Source organism: Nuphar pumila, chromosome 17, assembly GCF_984573655.1.
Source record: "Nuphar pumila chromosome 17, dmNupPumi1.hap1.1, whole genome shotgun sequence".
Lineage (NCBI taxonomy): Eukaryota > Viridiplantae > Streptophyta > Magnoliopsida > Nymphaeales > Nymphaeaceae > Nuphar > Nuphar pumila.
The window spans coordinates 70,778,908-70,794,719 of record NC_143265.1 but is presented as its reverse complement, the minus strand read 5'-3'; positions in this window follow the sequence as shown (position 1 = coordinate 70,794,719).

The window sequence follows — 15,812 nt, the reverse complement described above, 5'->3', positions numbered from 1 at the left end:
CCAATTTAGTTTGGTCATGCCAATTCTTGATGAATTGGTAGGCAAATGGGTGCCTTGCCTTGACCTTGGGCAGCTATCGAATGGGGTGTCTATGGTTGTTGCTTTGTTGCAATCTCAAAGGGGATGTGACCCAAGGCTTCACTCCTTTGAAGGTTGTAACAAAATTGAGAAATTTCTAGTAACTCCATCTAATTCTTCTTATTTGCGCTGATAAAGTAGCATAGATATTCTTCTAAGATCCCATTGATGTGTTCAGTCTGGTTGTTCATATATGGATAAAAGCTAATAAAGAGATGCAATTAAGATCCTAGTAACTAAAAAACTTTTCTCCAAAACTTACCCATAAAGCGAGCATCATGACCACTCATGATGCTTTCTGGGATGCTCTAATACTTGACTACATGCTTCATAAAGAGTTAGGCAGTGTCTTTAACAGAACAAGTGGTAGGAGTAGGTGCAAAGGTTGTGTATTTAGATATTTTATCAACCATAACAAATTTGACATTGTATTTTTCTATCTTTAGCAAGCTGACAATGAAGTCCATTTATATACTCTCCCACGACCGACTCAGAATGGGGAGAGGCTCCAGTAATCCCATGGGTTTTTGATTGATGAATTTATCTTGTTGACAGATCAAGCAAGTGTGTATGTATTTGTCTATGTCATCGTGCATCGGGTGTCAATAATATACTCGATCGATCAATGCAAAAGTTTTTTCCTATCCTGAGTGCCTTGCCCATAAAGAGTTGTGGCAATCCTTCAATATCTCTTGTCACAAAGATCCCTATTAAGGTACATATAAAGAAACCTTAATTTTTGAGTAATTTTCTTTCAAAAATAAATTCAGATATTTAGAATCGACTAACCTTATTTTTGAGGCCAAGAATAGATCTGCAATAAAATTTTGATGAATTTTGACTTTTATTTCATCAAAATTGAACTTAAATTGACTTTGAAACACCCTCGGCAAGTTTTGAGGGCAATTTGAGTAATTTTGAAGCTTTTTAGGGATATTTTTTACCCCAAGGGACACATTTGTCCCAACCTTTGTTGACCAGCCAGGTTAATTGCATGAGACTCATTTTGGTCTCATGCACTTTAACTAGGTTTTGACCAAGGTAGGGGTTTTGAAATTATTTTGTAGATTGAGGTGTTTTGATTTAAAAGTGAGAATAGGCATTCAAAACCACCTCTTCTTGGGCCAATGCATGTAGAGCTGGGTCTACATGCATTGTCAGCCACTAGCTTGTGCAGTTAGCTCATCATGAGCCCACATGAGTGCTATGAACTCACTTTACCACCTCCTATAACTATTCAAAAATTAAAAGAAAAAAAATAAAATAAAAAAATAGCAATTCCACATTTTCTGAGGCCAATGCATGCAGAGCTTGGTCTGCATACATTGGCAGCAGCAAGCTACTACTCTCATTTAGACATAAGGGTTGTGCCACCCATTTTGGTCAATTCATTTATTGGATTAAAAAAAAAAGTAATGATAGAGAGGAAAGAAGGGGGGCGTTTTTGCCATAGAGAGAAGGAGAAGAGGAGGAGGGCGTCCAACCTTCCCTCACTCTCTTTCTCAACTCTCAACTCTCTCTCTCTCTCTCTCTCTCTCTCTCTCTCTCTCTCTCTCTCTCTCTCTCTCTCTCTCTCTCTCTCTCTCTCTCTCTCAGCATCAACTCATTTTTTGTGGTGTTAGAATTTTTGAAACTTTGGGTGGTACCACTCACCTTTCCAGTTATAGTTGGTGCAATTGAAGAGGTCATCCAACAAGGGAGTTCGATTGGTGGAGATTTTCAGAGACACCCAGCTTAAGGGTGAAGGCCTAGTCGACCCGGGTAGGTCGACTCTTTCGTGTTTATTTTCTCTTGTGTTTTCTCGTTCTTAGGAGATGATTTTCTAAAGTTTCTTTGTCTTTTTTCATTATGTTTTTGTTCTAGACAATTTTAAAGAGGAGAACTGCCAGAGAGTCACTCTAAAAGGTATGTCTAGCAGCGCTTAGGGATTGTATTTGTCAGACTTTGTAAATCAAGGTAGGTGTCGACCCCTTCTATGAGATAGTAGCATGTGTTAGGCTTGTTTCAAGTTAGGCTTTGTCAAAAAAAAATTAATGGTTGCAAGGTCTATGATTTTCTCTAGCCTTGTAGATTGGGTAAAATTTTGTGTTGATGAAATGTTATGCTAAATAATCTAGAAAAAAAAATGTGTAACATACATATCTATGCATATGCAATTTTTTGTTTTTGGCTTAGTTTTGCAATACTTGTTTGATTTGGACTAACTAAAGTTGGGTTAAGGAGGAAGGGATCTTCACATTATAGAAAATACTTTTAAAAGTATTTTTTGTGTAGATCAAACTATAAACACTAAAACTAAAATTGGATTACTATACATTTTTATTTGTAATGTTTAATGAATGTGTTGGTGTAACTCAAAATTTTGCCTAACAAGACCCACTGTCATTATTTTCGTTATAACTTTGTTGTCTGAAGTAAAAAAATTTGGTAGTTTAGCTCGTTGAAAAGCTATCAAACTCTCCAATAATCCTTCTGTTTTATTCTTCTTCAAATTTAGTCGTTATATGCTGGAATAGAGAGGACAACCACTCAAGTGACTGTCCAGGGCTGCGTAAGTCCAACCCACCATTTAGTTTGTATTCAGGTCATCCGAACTCAAAAAATTTTGATTTTTATTGAGTTGGATGACTACTTATTTTATCTAAAATTCTTTTATTTTACTCTTTTCCAAATTAGGTCATTCTCTCTGTCAAAAATATGCTGGAACAGAGAGGACAACCATTCAGGTGATTTCTAGGGTTGTGTCAGTCCAGCCCACTATTTAGTCCCTATTTGGGTCTTTCAAACTCAGAAAATTCTGATTTTTATTGTGTTATATTACTAACAATTTTATCTAAAATTTTTGTGTTTTAATATTTTCTAAATTTGGGCGTTATCTCTTTTGAAAACATGCTGGAACAACGAGGACAACCACTTAAGTGATTGTCTAAGGTAATGTCAGTCAAGCCCACCATTTAGTCTGTATTTGGGTCTTATGAACTCAGAAAATTTTGATTTTTATTGTGTTGGATGACTAACAATTTTATTTAAAATTATTGTGTTTTAATATTTTCCAAATTTGAGATTTATATATGTCAAAAATGTCCAAGAACAGAGAGGGCAACCACTCGGGTGACTGTCTAGGTTTGTATCAATCTAGCCCATAATTTAGTTTGTTTATGGGTTATCCAAACTCAGAAAATCCTATTTTTTTTGTTGGACTACTAACAAGTATATCTATAACTTTTATGTTATATCCATTAACAAAATTGTAAGTCTTAGCCTTATTTGGGACTATCTTTAACTAGTCGTCCACGACCAGCTTTCTAGTCTGAGTCGTAACTCGACAACCAGTGGTCAAAAAATTTAAAATTTTAGCTCGATATAAAGGTGACAAAACTGTCTACACTTTATGTGTTGACCCAATTTTTAGAATAGGCTTGCTGCTAAGTTAAAATACAAAAAGACTTTACGATGAGTCATAGTTATAAAAAAAGATAATTCTTGCTTTTGTGCCCTACGTGCAGATAAAAATAAATTGTTGCCATGGTTGAATAATTCTTTCATGTTGCACTTGGAATGAATATTTCTGCATGCTTGATTCCCATATAGTTCATGTGTATAAAAAAAATTAAATATATATATATAATAATGATAACAAAAAAATAGTTAGATTAAAAAAAAAAGAGAATTGGGTATGCTTTGAATAATCTATCTAGATACAAATAAGTAAATCTAGAGATGAGCATGCATTCAACCATTGGGGATATTGAAAAAAATTAATAATAAAGTAAATATATATATATAATAAAATATTATATAAATAAAGAGTAGAAAGGAAGAAAAGAAAGAGAGGAAAGATAGAAAACTAAAAACTATATTTTTAGTTGTTCTAAAGCCTTGAATAATGAATTACATCTAGAAATAAAAAAAATATAAAATAAAGAAGAAAGAACATTTAACCTATACAAGGGCCTGGGGGTCGTGTATGAGGTTTGTGATTCGTAAATTATGGATTTACGAATATCCTCAAATTTCTTTATTTTTTTAGGTATAGACCTTGGAAAATAATTTTTCCAAGTGAGAGCTTACTGGCTAGGCACAATAACAGCTCATTTAGAGTGCAATGAGATATTTGCACTATTTTTAGAAAATGACATTGTGAAAATAAATTTTAGTGTGTCTTGTTTGGCAAGGCCATGAGTACCTAAAGGGTACTTTGAGATATTAAGAATTTGATAATGATTCAGAAATTAAAATAAACAAGATACACATATTTTGGTTACGCCCTAAAAGATGGAGTAACTTGTCACCTTGAGTGACTCTTCACTCACCTTGAGAGCGAGCTTGCACCCAACCCCATGGGATTGTGCTGAGTTGCCAATAGACTCCTTCTCACTGGTGGTGGTGTGTCACTTTTGTGGGCCCCATTTTGGTTACTAGGGTGGACCAGTCCCCGACCACGGCTACTTAGGGGATGTAGACTTCTTTTTGTTGTAGAGGTCCAGCTACGTACGCTAGCGGTAGTACACTAGGACTCTTTTCCAAAGCAAAGAACTCTTTGACAAAAGATTTATGTACCTTTTTGCTAGTGACCCGTGCTCTTGTGGGGTTTAAAATAAAATATTAAATCACTCATGAATGCATACCCCCACATCGACCAACAAGCCTATAGCAACCCAAGGCAGTGGTGCCCTTGTGGAGATAATAATGAAAGTGAGAACTAAGAAAAATTGTAATGTGCATTGGTAGAGAGAAACAAATGAACCTAAATAAAATAAAATTTTATATGCATGCATTTAGGTTATGTTCAGTTTTTTGTTTGACCTCTCGAGTTAGTGGTCGTGTTGAGTCAAATCCTGCCTCATCAGGATTTGAAACTCGTTGTTAGCCATGAACTTAGTTGGAGTCTAGTTTGGCTTGGTGACCTACCCATGTTCATTATTAAGTAGTGGGTGGTCGTGTTACTTACTAAGACTTGTGGTTTGTCTCACCCCTTCTCATTTTTTTTTTTAGAAAACCATGAATAGGCAGGCTTGGCGACAACAGATGCGTATAACTGGAGTATCTTTGGAGCTGGATCATGGACCATTCTCTTCTTGAGAGTGCTCTGTATTTTGGGATTTTATCAGAAATGTAATTGAATATAATTTTGTGAAACTCAATGTTAGTTCACCCCTTGAATTTTGTAATCAGTGATGAATACATGAATGGAATGCAACTTTTGTAGAAATGTTTGTTCTTCCTTAGTGCTAAAAAATATTTGCAAAAAAAAGGGGGGGGGGGGTGTTGAGAAAATATTTAAAAAAATAAATATTTGATTTTCTGTTGTATGCTCTATTTAAAATAAAAAATAAAAAAATGGCTCAATTTTTTGTGCAATCTTATTGAGGGTCTCACAACATATACTCGACTTCTTGCTGCCAAAATCGTCTCACCTTCCCTTCCTTCACTAGGGAAAGGAGATATACCATTAGATCTTCTCGCATACCCTCATGAATCCTGTCGAGGAAGTCATTGTGAGGTTTTGTGATCACAGTATCATCTTCAAACAAGGCCTCTAACTCAACATTTCTACTCAGGGCATCTGCCACCATATTAGTTCTACCAAACTTATATTCCAAAATCATGTTGAATTCAGTCAGGAACTCTTGCCACCGAACTTGCTTAGGACTGAACTTCTTCTGGGTCTGGAAGTAGCTTATGGTAATGTTGTTCATATAGATGATGAATGACAAACCCAACAGATAGTGTCTCCAAGTGCGTAGGCAGTGGACAATAGCGGTCATCTCTCTCTCGTGCATTGTATACTGTCGCTTGGCACTATTCAACTTTCGACTCTCCTAAGCGATATGATTGGCACAACTTTGCTTGCCTGTAGAAACTCTATGCCTAAGATTACTTTAAAATCATCTAGTGGAGTAATCGAGAATTCAATTTTGCCAATTCTCAGCTTGACTATCATGTCTCTAAATAATCCCAAGACGGGTTGTGCAATTGAATACATTGCCTTCATGCGACTCATTTTCTAGCCCCATCGCAAGCCAACTTTCAACTTTCCTAAGTTGTGTGTGGCCCCTGTATCGATCATTGCTTTGGTAACCCTTCCATTGATGGTCACTTTTAAGTACATCAATTATTTTTTTATCATGGAAGTTGTAAAGGTAGAGCCCTCCAACTTGTTCACCCTCTATAAGGCTCCCATTTTGATCTCCTCTTTGCAGGTTCCTCCTCGACTTCAATAGCATTGGCGGCTTTGTTCCCCATATCTCCTTGGTTTTGAGTGGGGCATTCTTGTGCGAAGTAATTTTCATTGCAATACCAACACAGAATGTTTTAAGGACACCTAAGATACTTATTTGGTGGGGCTGGTCTATTTTGTAGGAGTCCCTCTTGTCTTGTTTGATTCTGATTCCTTTGATCATAAGGAGGTGGCCGATACTGATTTTGGCCCTGGCCACCTATTGCATTACTTCGGTCATCCCTATGGAATAGCCTCGTTTAAGGTCCATCACGGGGGGTGTTTGACTATTTGTTCTGCCATGGCCAAAACATTGGCAAAATCAATCGAGTTAATTATTTTTTTAGCCTAGTACTTTAATCCTTTTTTGAAGAAATAGACATAGTGTTTCTCGACCATGTCTTCGATATCAAGCATCAATGATGAGTAGGCAACTACGTATTCTTGAATGGTCCCCATGTGTTTCAATGCCATTATTTTGTCACAAGCCATTTCCTCAGCATTCAGTGAGAGGAAAATTTTTCTCATCTCTCTTTTAAAATCACCCCATGAATCAAATGTCAATCTTCCCCATTCCATGTTATGACATTAAGCCTCCACCACACCGCGACATTGTCTATCAAATATATGGTTGTAGTTCGTATTCGCTTGGTATCGTCTCTAATCTCAACATGGTCAAAGAACTGTTCTATATCCCACACCCAATTTTTGATGGTCCTTGTTGCCCTTTCCCCTTTGTACTTTGCCAGCTCTATCGGGTTTAGCTTAGGCTTCTTACATCGAATCATCAATGTGTTCTTGTTATTCTCAACATTTCCATCATTTCAGATATTACCAATATCATCATTTTCATTCCCCAGTAACCTTTCTAAGACTCTGTATCTTTCTCAGAGTTCACAAAACTTGATCTCTTGATTGCCCAACCGGTCTATCAGCTCTTGGACCATGGCCTTCAAATCTTTGACCTCAACCCTTACATCATTATCTAATTTTTCAAAATCATCTTATGATCTCTCAACTGTATTGGCACATGCTCAAACATCTACTGATAACTCTACCATCTTTTTCTCAACCTTGGTCACTCATTTCTCTAACGGGCTTACCATTCCTTCCAAGCAAGACCCTTCAACTGCCTCCATGACAACTTTTTTCTTGTCTGCCTTTTTTTCTTTATGGGACTTCCCAAGGAGTTCACTTACTTCTGAATCCATGCCAAATCGAAACAATCATTGAGGGTTTCAATATAGACCCTTCTTTTTCTTCCCAAGTTCTCGAATAGGCTCTAGTACCAGTTGTCACGGGCTTATTGGGAGCATCATGCAACACCTGGTGGTCCTGAACAAGTCAGCTTAATGAGTCTAGGAAAACTAATGTAATCACATAACAAATAATGCAAGATCATAGCAAGGCGTGTAGGTGTAGAATCACAAGCACGCATGTTCACAATTACATAAAGAGAGCAAGAATACAAGAAAGCATAAACTTTTTATAGTAAACTTGAGAATGTACAAAGAGAGAGGGTGAACTGTATCACTTCATATATGGGGAAACTTAAGGAAAACCCAATTTTTTCAACACTTAGAGAGGGAGATGTATTACATTAGATGAAACAAAGTGACAACTTGGCGGTTTGGAACAAGGTGAGGCTCAAAAATGAGATTCGTGTCTCCCACCTATCCCTCTCACATTTGGGTTTTGTTTGGATCAGATTTGAGAGTCCCTGAGACCATTAACTTCTTTGTTTTGCATTCTTCCATAGCAGCCAAAAGGATCCCTCTCAGACTAAAGATCCCACTATCTCACTATCAACTTCAACCTTTGCCTTCTCCCACTATCGGTCCCTTTTTTACAAGTGACTCTCTCTCTCATCATTGTCTTCTTCCCTCTTACTATCCTAATCCTTTATCTTTTTCCCTCTTATTGTGCCTTTACTTTCGTCCATTTTCCCTTATCTTTAATTGTTGCCTTTGTTTGGCCTAAAGGGGTTTGGCATGTTGTGGGATGGTTAGACCGCTAAATATGTTGTTGAGATTCCATTATCATAATTGTCACCCCTTGTGTTATTAAACCCAAGCAAGGTGACTCCCAGAGGCTCAAGGGATGCACTATGGTTTTATGCCACCAAAAAATGACCATAAGTTGGCAGGCACCAACGAGCATGGCCATATCTCTTACTTCGAGGTTTGGGAGTGGTTTCTCATGAGGAAAAAAAACACTATCTTTTTTTATTATTTATTGTCATCATGACATTTTTTCTGTTTTCATCAATATTACTACTTCATTACCTTCACTTGTGTTCAATTTTCATTTTATTATTTTAGGTGGTATTTGAATCGCATATTGTAAACACCCCAATTTTTCCTCATACATTTTCAGACACCCCCTTTCAGCGGATGCCAACCCTTTGCAGGTCAGTATAGGAGCCTAACCCCAGGTCGATCCAAGTTTAGGTGTCATTCCACCCCAGTTTGTCAGTAAAAGTCTCATTTTACCCCTAGGTCAGCTTAGATCCCTGCCAATTAGAGTCAACCAAACTCATTTTTAAGTTTAGAATAGTTAGAATGTCTGTCATTTCTAGCTCACGATGAGCGAACCCTATTCATTTCTTACCATTTCAGCTAAAATTGGTTCATTTCCTCAAAAATGAGCTCAATTCCAGCTCGAATTATAGTCAATTATTTTTTAGTCAGTTAATCCCAGTTGACCCTATTCCCTTGAGTCTAACCTAAGCTCACCAAGAGTTCAAGTGGCCCATATCTAGTTCAATTCCATTTTCCATATTGTTGGAGTCTATTTTAGCCCATTTCAGCTGAAATTGAGCTGAATCCAGTCAATTGAGCTAGTGTTTAAGCTTCAGAATTAGTTCATCTCAGTATTTTTGACCTTCATTCTAGCTCAAACACAGTGCAGTCTCGTTACCCACTTTACTCCAGTGGTCATTTCTCACCATTTCTTTGAGAATTGTATCATTTCTCGATCATCCAGTCTAGGAGTTTGTTTGAGTCAGTATCTTTTTAGTTCTTCTAAGTTTAAAAACCCTAGGATTCAGTTTAAACCAGTCAAGACCAGCCCATACCTCATTTCTAGTGTCACTCTATGTCCTACAGGGGCAAAATAATTTCTCGGATCGTTCTTGTCCAGAACTTCATTGTCATTCCTCCAGCTGGTATAATCAATAGTCGAAGCTTGGATCAATTCTTTTCCTGAAAATTTTAGATATATCCGAGACCCATTTCATATTTGGATTGGATCTAGTGTCGGATCAGATATTCAATTATCAATTTTTATCCTCGAACATGAATGTTTAATTCTTTGTTTCTCTCAGGGGTTTGGGACAGCAAATCCCTCATCCCGGGTTTGCATTTTGTATATCATTTCTTGTTATTTCACATCATTTCATGTCATTGCATGTCATTTTTTAGATCCAACACTCTTGTTTTCAAAATCTCCAATCCAGATTCGAGTTTTAAAAACCTTATTTCGAAATCAATTTAAAAAACATAGGTTTTAGATCGATATTTGTCATTTATCAACCCTCAGGATCTTATATTTCTTTATTTCAAAATATTTTACTTAGAAAGCGATCTGGATTTACTTTAAACTCAATTTTTAACTAATCTCATTTCTCGAACAGGACCCATCTAGGTGGTGTCACTTCTGGACCACTTCTTTCATTTAGATTTATCAAAATTTTAGTTATTTCAGAGTTTTAGTTGATTTAGGACTCTGTCTTTTTACCCTTTGAACCCCTATCAAAATTTCATTTCGGTTTTAAATGAGAGATAACCTTAACTTTCATTTTAGCCAAAGTTATAGAGTTTCAGTCGGACTAGGACTCTATTCCGAAGTTTCAGATGGATTAGGAGTCTATCTTTCATTTCTATTTTTACCTGTTTTTAAGAAAATCTTTCACAAAAAAACAAAAATTTAGAGTTTCAATCGGACTAGGACTTTACTTCGGAGTTTCAGTCAGATTAGGACTCTACCTTTCATTTCTACTTTTACCTGTTTTCAAGAAAACCTTGCAAAATCTTTTAAAAGAAACCATAATTCTAGAGTTTTAGTCAGATCAGGACTATGTTCCAGAGTTTCAGTTGATTTAGGACTCTAACCCTGACTTTATTTATGAGAAAACCTTTCAAAAACTTCTTCATTTGTCTTTCAAAAAACTGAATTTCAAAGTTTTAGAACTTTATCACAGAATTTCAGTCGATTTAGGACTCTAGTCCAGAGTTTTAGTTAGTTTAGGACTCTGTTTAAGCTTTCAATTTTTATCCGATGATTTTAACCTTATTTTAAAAACCCTTTTTAATCTTTATTTTGACATTTTTAAAACCCGAATATGGGGCCCACACAATTGGCACTACATTTGAGAGATTTTCAATTCATTTACGACTCTAGTTGATTTAAAACTTTAGTTTTTATCTTTTGTTTCAAAGCCCTTTTGAAAACCTTATTTTTAATCCCTTTATTTTCAAGTTTTAAAATCGCTTTCTGAAAAACCAAATGAGGCCCACATTAGGTGGTGCCACATTTGAGAATATTTAGGTCAGATTAGGGTTTTATTTAGGCTCAAGATAGAAATGTCAAATGCCCAATTCATTTAGACTCTTAGTTTAGGATTATGAGTTTATAACCTTCTTTTTTTTTAGCCTTTATTTTACTTTTAAAAGCATTTAAAAAAAAAACCCAAATGGGGCCAACTTAGGCGGTGCCATATTGGAGGAATTTTTAATCCATTTTGGTCTTTTAGTTATTCTAGAACTTCAATTTTTAATCTTTGATTTTATCCTTTATTTTCATCATTTTTAACCCTTGTTTTTAAATTTGTTTTTAAAACCAAATGGGGCCCACATGGGTGGCGTCGCATTTGGATAGATTTATTAGAATTCTAGTTTGATTAGAGTTAATTAGGTTTAATCAAAGCTTAGTTCAATTAGGGCTCTCCAAGGAAAATTGTCCCCTCTTTTTATTGCTTATCCTCTTTAATTAAAAGAGTTCTCACTTAGGTGAAACTCTCTAACCCTAATTAATGCTAATGAGTTCTATAAAAGGGGACCTCTAGGGAGGTCGACCCTCATTATTATCTCCTCTTATCCTTCTTGCTTTCTCTCTCTCCTCCTTCAAGCTCTCCTTTTCCAGCAACTCCTTTATTGTTGCAGCCCCAAGGTAAGATTTCTTCTAACTTCTTTCATTATTTTTATTAGTTTTTATTGCTTTATTTAGTATTTTAGCCATTGCCGCCCTCCCTTAGTATTGAATTCAAGCATGCTATTCATTCAATAACCATGAAATAAATTCAAGAACATGATCTAATGCTGTATTAGAGTGATTTCCACTTTTTTAATCTATTGAAATAGCTTAGATTATTGCTTTTTATGTTTATGCCAAAGAAAAGATGAGATTTCATCCCTCTATGGATTGAATCCCTCTTTCAAAAGGCTAAATCAAACTTTTGACCGTGTATCCCTGATTTTTTTTGTTTATTTCATTGTATTCATATTTGTTTTAATTATTCAAGCATCAAATCATAATTTGTCATATTATTTACAAGTTTTTTTTTATGATTTTGCATGCCTAGATTAGGGTTATTCATGTGCTTTATCGGTTATATGCTTATCTTAAGTCTGACCATGCAGAAATAATGTTATTTTATGTGCATTTTTCTGTCAATAAAATTTGATTTTTTTATGGTTGAATGATACATGTGTTTACGATTTTCAGTAAAAAAATTGGATTATTTTGGGTTTTGTAACTTTGCTTAAAAATTCAAAAACCGAAACCTAATTCATGCATCGTGAAAATGCTATACAGAATCAGGGACGGAGGTCATATCTCCCTCATCCGAGATTTGATCGACAATATGTAAAAAGCAGTGTGTTAGTTAAGATGTCTAGTATATTTTGTAAAATTTTCAAAATTTTCTACAATCATTTGCTATTTTTACTTTATCAGAAATCAGAATCTTTTCCTCAGAGACCGTTATACATTGTTTAAGCCCTAAGTCAACTTGTCGGAATCATATCTCCCAAACCGAAGATCCGATCGATGATCCGTAAAAGGAAGTGTTTTCATCTGCATGTCTAATATCCTCTGCGAAAATTTTATAAATTTTGACTACTGTCTTCTATATTTCCCTGCACCCAAAACCAGATCTGTCTGTTTCACATTGTTACGTATAAGCCAAAATTAGATACAACTTGCCAGAATCGTATCTCCCCAACCGTAGATGATTTTTCTGATCTGTAATAAGATATATTTTTGTTCATATGTCTAGTTTCTTTATGTAAAATTATATAGTTTTTTACTACTTTTTGATATCCGATTTAGGGCTGACACTATGACAGGTACATGCCCACGGGCAAAATCACATATTTTCTTTTCTTTATTTAATATTCATATTTAAATAATACAAAAAACATATTATTCAATTGTATTTTAATTTTAGGGTTATTAAAAGTGTCTATGTCAATTTTTATGAATTTTAGAATTTATTTGATGCATTATTCAGTTATTTCATAAAAACAGGACGCCCACGGAGTCCTGATTCAACTGAAATACAGGAAAAAATGATTTTTTTCTAATATTTTGATTTTTTTTCTTGAAAAGTTTTATATTTTTAAGATTTGGTAATGTTCATAATCATATTGGTATGCTCTCCACCCGATTTTGCTTTGTTTTGCATTCATTTGATCTCCGAATTAAGTTTTTTATAAAAATATTTTATGAAAAACACTATTTTTAATCCTGTTTTGCAATAAAGGTCAATTTCTAAGGGTATTTTGGTCATTTTCTCCCAAAATTTAAATTTTAAAGTTTCTTATTTTTATTATTTATTTAATTATGCATCATCCTTTATTATATTTATTTTAGAGAAGCATGGAAAAAAGCTTATATCTGGATAAATCCCTCAATTTCATATATTATTGGATAAATCCCGAAAAGCCAACATATTTCCACTAACAAGTTTGCTAATTTTGCAGGGAGGTTCAAGATTATATTTTTCTTTTCTTTTCTTCAATTTATTATTGATGTAAATTATAAACTTTAGAATAAGAATTTAATTTCCTGCTTAGATTAGGGCTGCATTGCATATAATTTATTTTTAATAATATGATTCGTGTGATGGATGATGATTCATGCATATTTTAAATCACAATGGTCAACATGAATGACAGATGCACTCGCTTCTAAGAAGTTAATAAACTCGATTGAGTTTGTATTTATGTCCATAGTCAGAATGCGAACAATATTCAGATTTATCATCTTCTTTTAAGCCACAAACGACCTACACTCTTAGGCTATTTTTAGACATTATTGCATATTCTCAAAAGTTTTCTAAGTATTTTCTCCTTTTAGAATCAAATGAACTATATTCAATACATATTCGTGGTCATAGTCAGGGATATGTGACAAATATATTTCATCTAAACTCTATAAGGCACAAAAAAAATCTTTTATCAATGGTTTTCTAAAAAATTCTTCAGAAAATATTTTCTAAAATTGCATTCATGCATCATCTAGGTTTAGACTGCATCATGAAAAGATTTCATTGGGACACACGCCCATTCTTTTGAACAATTCAAAAATCCTATCTCAGAAAAACCATTTTTTTTCAAAGTCACCTGAGTTTTTCTCAGAATCAATTTTCTCAAAACCCTCAATTTTCCAAGAAATTTTCAATCTTTCTAAGTTCAATTCATGATTCTCCAAAGTTTCAATACTTCTCAATTTCAAAATTTAAATTCAGAGAAATCGACTTTCTCAGAGTTATTTAAATTTCTTTTAGGAATCAATTTTCCTTTTCTTCAAAATACTTTCCCGATATGATTTACAATTTTCAAAGTGTCCTTTTTCCAAGTATTTTCCAATCTTCGAAGCATACATCATATTTTCAGTCAATTTTTGTTTAAGTCATAGCACATGCTTGATTCTTTGTGCATTTAGGAATAGAACATCGATTTAGACAGTTGAGCAAAGCAAAGCACTAGATTGATCCTTGGTTCGATTACCCCTGGTTATGACGTCAGGAACGGTTGAACCTCGTACTGACAGTTGAGTCTCATTCTACAAAAGTTTCTTATATTTTAAAACAGAGACGAATTATTTTCAAAAACTTTTTAAAGGTCAGTTTGACTTGCAAAAGTAAAATTTTGCAATGATAACACATACATCAATGGATAGGACAACACGAGGCATCCTGACCCATCCGCAAACTAGACAAGATGCATTGTCTTGTCCTATCCACTCACCATAAAAAAATTGTTTTTTTGGTATTTGTGCTTGTTTGTTTGCCCCTATTCTATACATATGCTATTTTCAAGTCTGCAGGATACACCAAAGCAACATATGTGCATCTCACATTTGCGTGGGTGTGCGATCGTGTGTGGGTCCATGCTCGGTGCATCCCATGGATGGGCGCATACAAGGATGCAAACACCCACTTAAAGTACTTCCTTGTTGTAGGCGTTCCTAATGGACACAGGACCCATGAAGGCTCCGCTCATCTAGTAGAGGCTGTTTATAAACGTCACCAAACTGAATCGATGTCAAGAGTTCAAAATCCATTGGATGCATATATCTTACAGTAAGGCCAAAGTTGGGCACACACTATGGTGCGTAAGGGGCCTACGGGTTTTACAATGATGAACTCATGAGCAAGTGAGATAGCTTTTCCTATTTATATAAAAAATAAATAGTTCATTGGTAGAGCCGCCATAGACTGGTTGACTAGTCTGTGACCCAACCACACTGCATCCAAAATGCTTAATAAACTAAGCCAAATTGGTTGGGCCCCAACCCAAGCTGCTCAACCTGATGTCAAACCTAGGCCTCAATGTCTCCATCATGCTATAAGTTGTCTCATTATTTGATTACTGGTTTTCACTTTACAACTTTACTTATCATCTTTATGTTCATGGGATCTATAATCACAAATAGTTATTACTAGTTTTCTTTTTATTTTTGTGTAGAATACTAATACACAAGTTTTTTTTGTGCGTATTAAAATTTAGAGATCCTTTATTGGGTAGAATTCTCACTTTAACAAGAGTTTTTTTTCTACACGCACCAATCAAGATTCTTGCATGTTCAAAATTTTAAACATCAAAATGTTACTTTTAGTTTTATGGATTGATAAGCTAGGGTTAGGAATACACCAACCATGTTGTCAAAATGTTACAATTGCTCTTTCTTTCTTTTAATCGAGGAAAACTACCTCACTCACCCAGCTCATTAGTGTACAAACCTCAGATCCCCCTTGTAAAGATAACATGTCCAGATCTAGACCCACTGTACACCGTCGATCATGAAGGAGCCCATGACCTTTTAGAAGGAATCCAAAAGTCTCCAACATTTTTTAAAGAAGCTCATATTGGCAAGGAGTCACATTTTAGTGGGAAGTCCGATATAAATAAGACATTTCTTGTAACTCCTAATGAAAGCATAATTCATAAACAGAACTCCTAGAGTTGTATGAACTCTAAGAAAATCAAGAACTATAGAGCCCTTAATC